The sequence below is a fragment of the Grampus griseus genome (assembly GCF_964374135.1).
Source record: "Grampus griseus genome assembly, chromosome: 3".
Lineage (NCBI taxonomy): Eukaryota > Metazoa > Chordata > Mammalia > Artiodactyla > Delphinidae > Grampus > Grampus griseus.
This window is the reverse complement of record NC_139019.1, coordinates 32149467-32158730: the sequence shown is the minus strand read 5'-3', so window position 1 is coordinate 32158730 and position 9264 is coordinate 32149467. Positions and strand designations below refer to the sequence as shown.

The 9264-nt window shown below is 40.6% G+C and overlaps 1 pseudogene across 1 annotated transcript; it reads left to right on the top strand.

Moving 5' to 3' along the window:
- Positions 1 to 4679: 4679 nt before the first annotated feature.
- LOC309819803 (X-ray repair cross-complementing protein 6-like) lies at positions 4680 to 6512 on the top strand (annotated as a pseudogene). Its single transcript has 2 exons — positions 4680 to 4871; positions 4995 to 6512. The product of its transcript is annotated as an X-ray repair cross-complementing protein 6-like (transcript).
- The last annotated feature ends 2752 nt before the right edge of the window (positions 6513 to 9264 follow it).

The following is a 9264-nucleotide window of genomic DNA, read 5'->3' as shown; positions in this document are numbered from 1 at the left end:
GTGACGCAGTGTTTGAGAGTCTGCCTGCCGATGCAGGGGACACGGGTTCGTGCCCTGGTCCAGGAAGATCCCACATGCCGCGGAGCGGCTGGGCCCGTGAGCCCTGGCCGCTGAGCCTGGGCGTCCGGAGCCTGTGCTCCGCAACGGGAGAGGCCACGACAGTGAGAGGCCCGCGTACCGCAAAAAAAAAAAAAAAAAAAAAAAAATCACAGAACTAACCATCTAACTAACCGTCATCTTATTCTTGCTTCTCTCTCAGAGAAACCTGATAAATCATGTTCTCCATCTCCTCTACCTCACTCTCCCAAAGACAAACACACACACCCACAAACATTGACAAATAATTACTAACAACTTGTTTAGTGCAGAGATTTATAGTTATTATGACATATGTCTCATTTTGAGTTGGGAAAATATTCCTGTACAAAATGAAAGAACCCCCTCCCCCAATTCATGCGCACACATACACTTTTTAAAAATGAATTTTTAAGAAATTAACTCTGGATTCCAGCATTTGACAGCTTTAAGAAAATTGTTGAAATAGACTGAAAAGAAAAACTCTGGGACAACCTAGGAGACTTGGGATTATTTGAACCAGAGGGGGGAAAGAAAAACCAACAGTGAAGTGATTAACAGTTTCTGGATTGTGAAACAGCATGTAAGAGTCCTGAAGGATCTCAGCAGCATATACCCTCAGGATGACTGAAAAAGTGAGCGGTGGAGGGGTGGATTACAGCCAAGAGGGAACATAATGCAAAATTCTTGGCCTGATAAAACTTCCTTTTGGGCTTTAATGTAAATTTACAGGAGAATTGTACTTTAAATAACAAATTCTCTGAACATGGTTATAAATAGGTGCCCTTCAGTAATTAAATGTAGCAGGAAAAAATCAGATGAGCCAAAATGATAAGGCTCTTTTCCAAAGCACCTGCTTTTCAAATAAGGTAGGTTTCTCACTGGGAAGTTTTCCTCACTGTATGCCACACTGTGAATGGCGCCCCCTAGGGTTGTGCAGAACACAATCAACTCAACCATACCTATTCCTTTGCCTGCGCAGAGCCACCCCTAGAAATGAGAGAAAAAAAGAAATAAGGTGGAACCCCTCCGCCACTCCCAAGCTGGACCTCATTTCCCTTCCTTTTTACCACCTCTCTATCACTCTAGGTTTTGAGGAACAAGAGTAAAGGGGAAGTGGAAGAGAAGGAGGTGGAAATAAATGGGAAATTGGCGGGAATACACTGAGCTGAGAACACGTAGCTCCAAAGCCCAGGAGTGGAACTGAAGCTCATGTCCCCTTCTACTTTGCCCATGTCCCCGAATCAAGTCTGGGACACCCTGGGGTGGTGACACTTCCTTTAGAGTAGCTCCACTTATGCCCAAGCCTCCATAAACAAGCTGGATTGACCAACAAGACACATTGGCATGTGCAGAAACCTTCAGCGTTATCTGACACACAACAAGCCAGTTTTTACGTGTTAGAGGGGAAGTGGTTTGAAAGCCTACCTGTTGGAGGCAAGAAGTAAACAAAACTTAAAGCTCCATTCTGATACCCTCTCACCTTTCCTATGGGTTTAGTAAAACTTTCTCAACTGTGTTACTTCATTTTTGTTTGTTTAATTATCCTGGAGAAGCCGCTAGACACACTTTCTGCTGATTTGATGGGGCCTGTTGAAGAAATTATACACAGATACTTAGAGGGCTTGAGAGCTCCTTTTTCTCTCCCTGCATCCTGGTAAGAGTTCCGTGTCTGAATACAGAGACTGCGTTGTCTCATCCAGCTTTCTCCTCGCACAATAGCTGCTCTTTATTGCCCCTTCCTCAGGAGGCAGGTAGACGGTCCCACAACAGTGATGCAAACAAATGGATCTTGGCTTAATTAAATATTGTGATCTTTGTCAAGTTAGGAGTGACTTATTTAAGAGAGACCCGAAGAAAGAAACTAAAAGTTTACTTAGCAAAGGGTAAAGCATTCTCTTTTTCTTCTCAGGCTTCCTTAAAACCTACACCCACAGTAATTCTATAAACATATATAGTGTGTGTGTGAGTGTGTGTGTTTATATATACACACATATATATATGGAAAAACCCGAATGAACCTTTTGGCCAACCCAGTATATATTATAGTTAAGTGGCATCAAGTGCATTTGCATCGTTAGGTACACTTACTTTATTTTTATCTTCTTAGATTAGGGTCAATGAATCATTCTGAATCTTGATGATATCAGCCAATGTTTTAGCTAGTTCTCCCATATTTGTATGATTTGTAAATATCAGAATGCTTCCATATCTTTATCTACAATGAAGGTTAAAATAATTACTAGAACAGACCTAAGGACAAAGGAGTTAGAGCAGGCTGATAGCAAACCATTAATTCACATCCTGTGAGTAGTGCTTTAACCAAATGTAGTTGACTGTATTCCATTATCAGTTAAGTGGCATCAAGTACAATTGCAAATAATCTCTATCTCTAAGATATGTCTCATCTTTGTTCTAATCCTGTTTTCCCAACGACCTATTCACACAACTATTTCACATGCAGAGCCCCTGAAACACCCAAAACAAAATTCTCTAAACTAGTTTCCTTCCCTACCTATGCCATTTCCATCCACACCTCCCCATCTTGTCTTGAAGAATGAAAGTGTTGTGGTCGTTATAATTCTTTCTTCCCTTCTTTCCTTATATCCAGACTGGCATTAAGCACTTTAGTTCAGAATTTTTCATGTCCCGCACAGGAAATGACAATATGAGATTGGCTGGGTAAAGAAAAAACACTACTTGTGTCTGGAATTTATTGCCTGATGGTGGGTAAGGGGTCCCCCACAGCCTCCAAGGCCTTTGCGGATCAGTATCTCAACTGACCTGTAACACCTGGGCACACAGCTGGGAAGTTCAAATTTACTCCATACTTTCTTCAAATATCTCATATTTGCCCTTTTATTTCCATTTCTGCAGCTACCATCTTAGTCAAGGTCATTATCTCATACCGGGATTATTGTAACGTCCACCTAACTGCTTTCCTTGCCTTTTCCCAAGCTTATCTTTGGTGGTGCCATTGATGAATCTACTTACCCACTGCTTTTGGCATGAGTCTACAATTGTCTCCCGTTACCAATGACAGTAAAATCTAAATTCTTTTGTCAAGATTTCAAGGAAAAGAAATTATTTAGGCCCATCTTACCTGTTAAACTTATCCCCTACTACTTCTTCCAACAATCTCTATTCAAGTTAAATTCACTTATTCACTGCCTATCACCATCAGAATCACATTTCTTATATTTGTTCTGCTTCCAGAAGATCCTGGTGGTAGTAGTTAGTAGCCATATCTACTTGAGTAGTCTTGTAGTCCTGAGTACCTATTAGGTGTTAGGCCCCGTGCCAACCTTCACAGCAATCTTTCCTGTTAGCTAATGTTATTCCGATTTTATAGATAAGAAAGTTGAAACCCAGGTTAAGTAACTTGGCCAAAAAGAAAAATTGATTTAAGTAGTGAAGAGCTAAGACTTCAAATCTCAGTGTAACTTCAAACAACACACTCTTTCTACTGCCTTTGTCCAATGTAAACTTAGCTTACTCCGAACTCAAAACATTTCTTTCCAAACTTCTCATTTGGCAATTTAAAATTTGCTATCATATGATAATCCTTTGATCATTCTTTCTTCTTCTCTGATTCTTGCATTGTTATGTAGCCATCTGCATTTTTGTCTTCATTTGTCCAACTGTACTGAGAACCTATGACTGCAAAACCTGGATCCCCTATAAGTCTTAGGTGTTGCTACATCTCTATGGATACATCTCAATTTCTGAATTTTTGCCAAAGCATTATAGTTCCTTTGGCCCACATGTGTTACATCACACTATCCCCAAGAAATTGAATTTACATTAATGGCCTTTATTTTCTGCATTTGCTTTTACTCTTTTGCCAGTTATTTAATACCTTAACTTTTCAGTTCATAGATTATTATAATATCAAAAAGCCCCAATGCCTTCTTTAACCTATGATAGTCCAGGCTGTCTGGCAGATTTTTCAAGAAAATTGGTCACTGTAAATGAGAGATCTAGTCCCATAAATCTTCTAGTGATTGTTTCCAAATCAGTTCTTTTTTTTTTTTTAACAATTTTAAATGTTTATTCACCTGATAACATACTTTGAAATACACAAAGCAGGAAGCTGGAGGGAAATTTTGAAATCATTTATCTAGTCCAACTGCTTTCTTTCTTCTTTTCTTCCTTCCTATTTCCCTCCCTCTCTCTCTCGCTTCCTTTCTTCTCTCCTTCCCTCCTCCCTTTTTAGTTCATCCTCCTCTTTCTTCTTCTCCTTCTCCTCCTTCTTTCACTAATGAAGAAACTGAGGCCAGAGGTGAAGTACACATCCAGTCAGAAGCAGACAGGGGTCTAAGACCCAGGTCCGGCCCTCCAACTTCTTATCTAGGACCCTTCCCTCCTCACTGCACTTTACTGAGCTTGAACAAACATTGTCTTGATACATTAACAACTCTTAAAGTGAAGGTTCCAAATCTGTTCTTAATTTCAGAGCAAAGTAAGTAGTGAGTTAATCTTCTCATTAACCCAGATTTGGGCCTTAATAACAATATGACTAATATAATTTAATGTAAAAGTATCTTTTAAAACACCATTACCTCTGCCCAAATTGATCTCTTCATTGCGCTCAAGCAACCAACATGTCAGGGTGGGAGTCTTATTACAAAAATCAGGGTGATGAGGAAGAAGAAGATCAAGAGGAGGGCCTTGAAGCAGGTGGAGATTATAAATATTCAGGAAGACATAGTTTGATTTTTTTGATTGATGCTTCCGAGACCATGTTTGAAACTCAGGATGAAGATGAGTTGACTCCTTTTGACATTAGCATCCAGTATATCTGGAGTGTATACACCAATAAGATCATAAGCAGTGATCGAGATCTCTTGGCAGTGGTGTTCTATGGTACCAATAAGGACAAAAATTCAGTGAATTTCAAAAATATTTACATCTTGCAGGAATTGGGTAATCCAGGTGCTCAATAAGTGCTAGAGCTTGACCACTTTAAGGGGCAGGAAGGGAAGAAACATTTCCAAGACCTAGTTGGCCATGGATCTGACTACTCCCTAAGTGAAGTACTGTGGGTCTATGCCAACCTCTTTAGCATGTCCAGTTCAAGATGAGCTATAAGAGGATCATGCTTTTCACCAATAAAGATGACCCCCACAGCAATGACAGTGCCAAAGCCAGCCGGGCCAGGATCAAAGCTGGAGATCTCCGTGACACAGGTATAGTCCTTGACTTGTTGCACCTAAAGAAACGTGGGGGCTTTGACATATCCTTGTTCTACAGAGATATTATCAGCATAGCAGAGGATGAGGACATAGGGGTCCACTTTGAGGAGCTGAGCAAGCTCAAAGACCTGCTGAGGAAGGTTTGCGCCAAGGAGACCAGGAAGCGCGTGCTCTACAGGTTGAAGCTTAAGCTCAACGAAGATGTAGCGCTTACTGTTGGCAATTATAATATGGTCCAGAGGCTCTCAAACCTTCTCCAGTGAGGCTTTATCGGAAAACAAATGAACCAGTGAAAACCAAGACCCGGACACTTGTAAATACAGGCAGTTTGCTTTTGCCTAGCGACACCAAGAGGTCCCAGACCTATGGGAGTTGTCAGATTGTATTAGAGAAAGAGGAAACAGAAGAGCTTAAACGGTTTGATGAACCAGGTTTTATTCTCATCGGTTTCAAGACCTTGATAATGCTGAAGAAGCACCATTACCTGAGGCCCTCCCTGTTCGTGTACCCCGAGGAGTCCCTGATAAATGGGAGCTCAACCCTATTCAGTGCTCTACTCACCAAGTGTCTGAAGAAGGAGGTCATGACAGTGTGCAGATATACACCCTGCCAGAATATCCCCCCTTGTTTTGTGGCCTTGATGCCACAGGAAGAGGAGCTGGATGACCAGAAAATTCAGGTGACTCCCCCAGGCTGCCAGCTCATCTTCTTGCCCTATGCTGATAACAAACGGAAGGTGCCCTTTACTGAAAAAGTCATGGCAAACCCAGAGCAGGTAGACAAGATGAAGGCTACTGTTCAGAAGCTCCACTTCAAGTACAGAAGTGACAGCTTTGAGAACCCCATGCTGCAGCAGCACTTTAGGAACATGGAGGCCTTGGCTTTGGATCTGATGGAGCCTGAACAAGCCATGGATCTGACATTGCCCAAGGTTGAAGTAATGGACAAAAGACTGGGCTCCCTGGTGGATGAGTTTAAGGAACTTTTCTACCCACCAGATTACAATCCTGAGGAAAAAGTTCCCAAGCGAAAACAAGATGAAAGTTCTGGAAGCAAAAGGCCCAAGGTGGAGTTATCTGAAGAGGAGCTGAAGGCCCACGCCAGCAAGGCACACTGGGTAAGCTCACTGTGCCCACACTGAAGGAAGCCGGCAGGGTGTACAGACTGAAGAGCGGGATGAAGAAGCAGGAGCTGCTGGATGCTCTCACCAAGCACTTCAGAAGGCCTGACCAGAGACCATAGAGCCAGTTACCCTTCCACATTGTAGCCAGGCTGCCTGGTTTTGTTTTTATCAAGTTAAAACATGTTTCATCTGAGCCAGGAAGGGTCGGCCTGACAGAAGCCAAGGACTTTGTTTATGAGACTTTCTGTTGCCACAGAGACCGCATTGCCATCTCACTGTGCTGTGCCCTACTCTACTGTCTGAATAAAGAGCCCTAACTTTGTACTATTAAAAACAAAAACAAAAAAACCATTACCTGCCTAGAATTCATGTTGCTAAGAGGTTTAGAAAACAAAGGTAGAATGTGTGGCCCTGGTACTCTAGAATGCGGCTGTCCCATACTGTAGCCACTAGCCACATGTGGCTATTTAAATTTTTTTTTAATATTTATTTAATTTTTGGCTGTGTTGGGTCTTAGTTGCAGCACACAGGATCTTCCAAGGCAGCGTGTGGGCTCAGTAGTTGCAATGCACGGGCTTAGTTGCCCTGCAGCATGTGGGATCTTAGTTCCTCAACCAGGGATCGACCACGTCCTCTGCATTGGAAGGTGGATTCTTAAATCTGCCTAAATTTAAGGGACCACCAGGGAAGTCCCTAAATTTTAGTTAATTAAAAGTAAATAGATCAAGTGGGGTTTATCCCAGAAATGCAAGGATTCTTCAATATAGGCAAATCAATCAATGTGATACACCATATTAACAAACTGAAGGAGAAAATCCATATGATCATCTCAATAGATGCAGAAAAAGCTTTGGACAAAGTTCAACACCCATTTATGATAAAAACCCTACAGAAAGTAGGCAGAGAGGGAACTTACCTCAACATAATAAAGGCCATACATGACAAACCCACAGCCAACATCGTTCTCAATGGTGAACAACTGAAACGATTTCCATTAAGATCAGGAGCAAGACAAGGTTGCCCACTCTCACCACTATTATTCAACATAGTTTTGGAAGTTTTAGCCACAGCAATCAGAGAAGAAAAAGAAATAAAAGGAATCCAAATCAGAAAAGAAGAAGTAAAGCTGTCACTGTTTGCAGATGACATGACACTATACATAAAGAATCCTAAAGACGCTAACAGAAAACTACTAGAGCTAATCAATGAATTTGATAAAGTAGCAGGATACAAAATTAATGCACAGAAATCTCCTGCATTCCTATACACTGATGATGAAAAATCTGAAAGAAAAATTAAGGAAACACTCCCATTTACAATTGCAACAAAAAGAATAAAATACCTTGGAATAAACCTACCTAAGGAGACAAAAGACCTGTATGCAGAAAATTATAAGACACTGATGAAAGAAATTAAAGATGATACATACAGATGGAGAGATATACCATGTTCTTGGATTGGAAGAATCAACATTGTGAAAATGACTCTACTACCCAAAGCAATCTACAGATTCAATGCAATCCCTATCAAACTATCAATGGCATTTTTCACAGAACTAGAACAAAAAATTTCACAATTTGTATAGAAACACAAAAGACCCAGAATATCCAACGCAATCTTGAGAAAGAAAAACAGAACTGGAGGAATCAGGCTCTCGGACTTCAGGCTATACTACAAAGCTACAGTAACCAAGACAGTATGGTACTGGCACAAAAAGAGAAAGATAGATCAATGGAACAGGATAGAAAGCCCAGAGATAAACCCACGCACATATGGTCACCTTATCTTTGATAAAGGAGGCAAGAATATATGATGGAGAAAAGACAGCCTCCTCAATAAGTGGTGCTGGGAAAACTGGACAGCTACATGTAAAAGAATGAAATTAGAACACTCCCTAACACCATACACAAAAATAAACTCAAAATGGATTAAAGACCTAAATGTAAGGCCAGACACTATAAAACTCATAGAGGAAAACATAGGCAGAACACTCTATGACATAAATCACAGCAAGATCCTTTTTGACCCACCTCCAAGAGAAATGGAAATAAAAACAAAAATAAACAAATGGGACCTAATGAAACTGCAAAGCTTTTGTGCAGCAAAGGAAACCATAAACAAGACCAAAAGACAACCCTCAGAATGGGAGAAAATATTTGCAAACGAGTCAACGGATAAAGGATTAATCTCCAAATTTTATAAGCAGCTCATGCAGCTCAATAACAAAAAAACAAACAACCCAATCCAAAAATGGGCAGAAGACCTAAATAGACATTTCTCCAAAGAAGTTATACAGACTGCCAACAAACACATGAAAGAATGCTCAACTTCATTAACCATTAGAAAAATGCAAATCAAAACTACAATGAGATATCATCTCACACCAGTCAGAATGGCCATCATCAAAAAGTCTACAAACAGTAAATGCTGGAGAGGGTGTGGAGAAAAGGGAACCCTCTTGCACTGTCGGTGGGAATGTAAATTGATACAGCCACTGTGGAGAACAGTATGGAGGTTCCTTAAAAAATGAAAAATAGAACTACCATACAGCCCAGCAATCCCACTACTGGGCATATACCTTGAGAAAACCATAATTCAAAAAGAGTCATGTACCACAATGTTCATTGCAGCTCTATTTACAATAGCCAGGACATGGAAGCAACCTAAGTGTCCATCGACAGATGAATGGATAAAGAAGATGTGGCACATATATACAATGAAATATTACTCAGCCATAAAAAGAAATGAAATTGAGTTATTTGTCATGAGGTGGATGGACCTAGAGTCTGTCATACAGAGTGAAGTAAGTCAGAAAGAGAAAAACAAATACTGTAGGGTAACATATATATATGGAATCTAAAGAAAAAAATT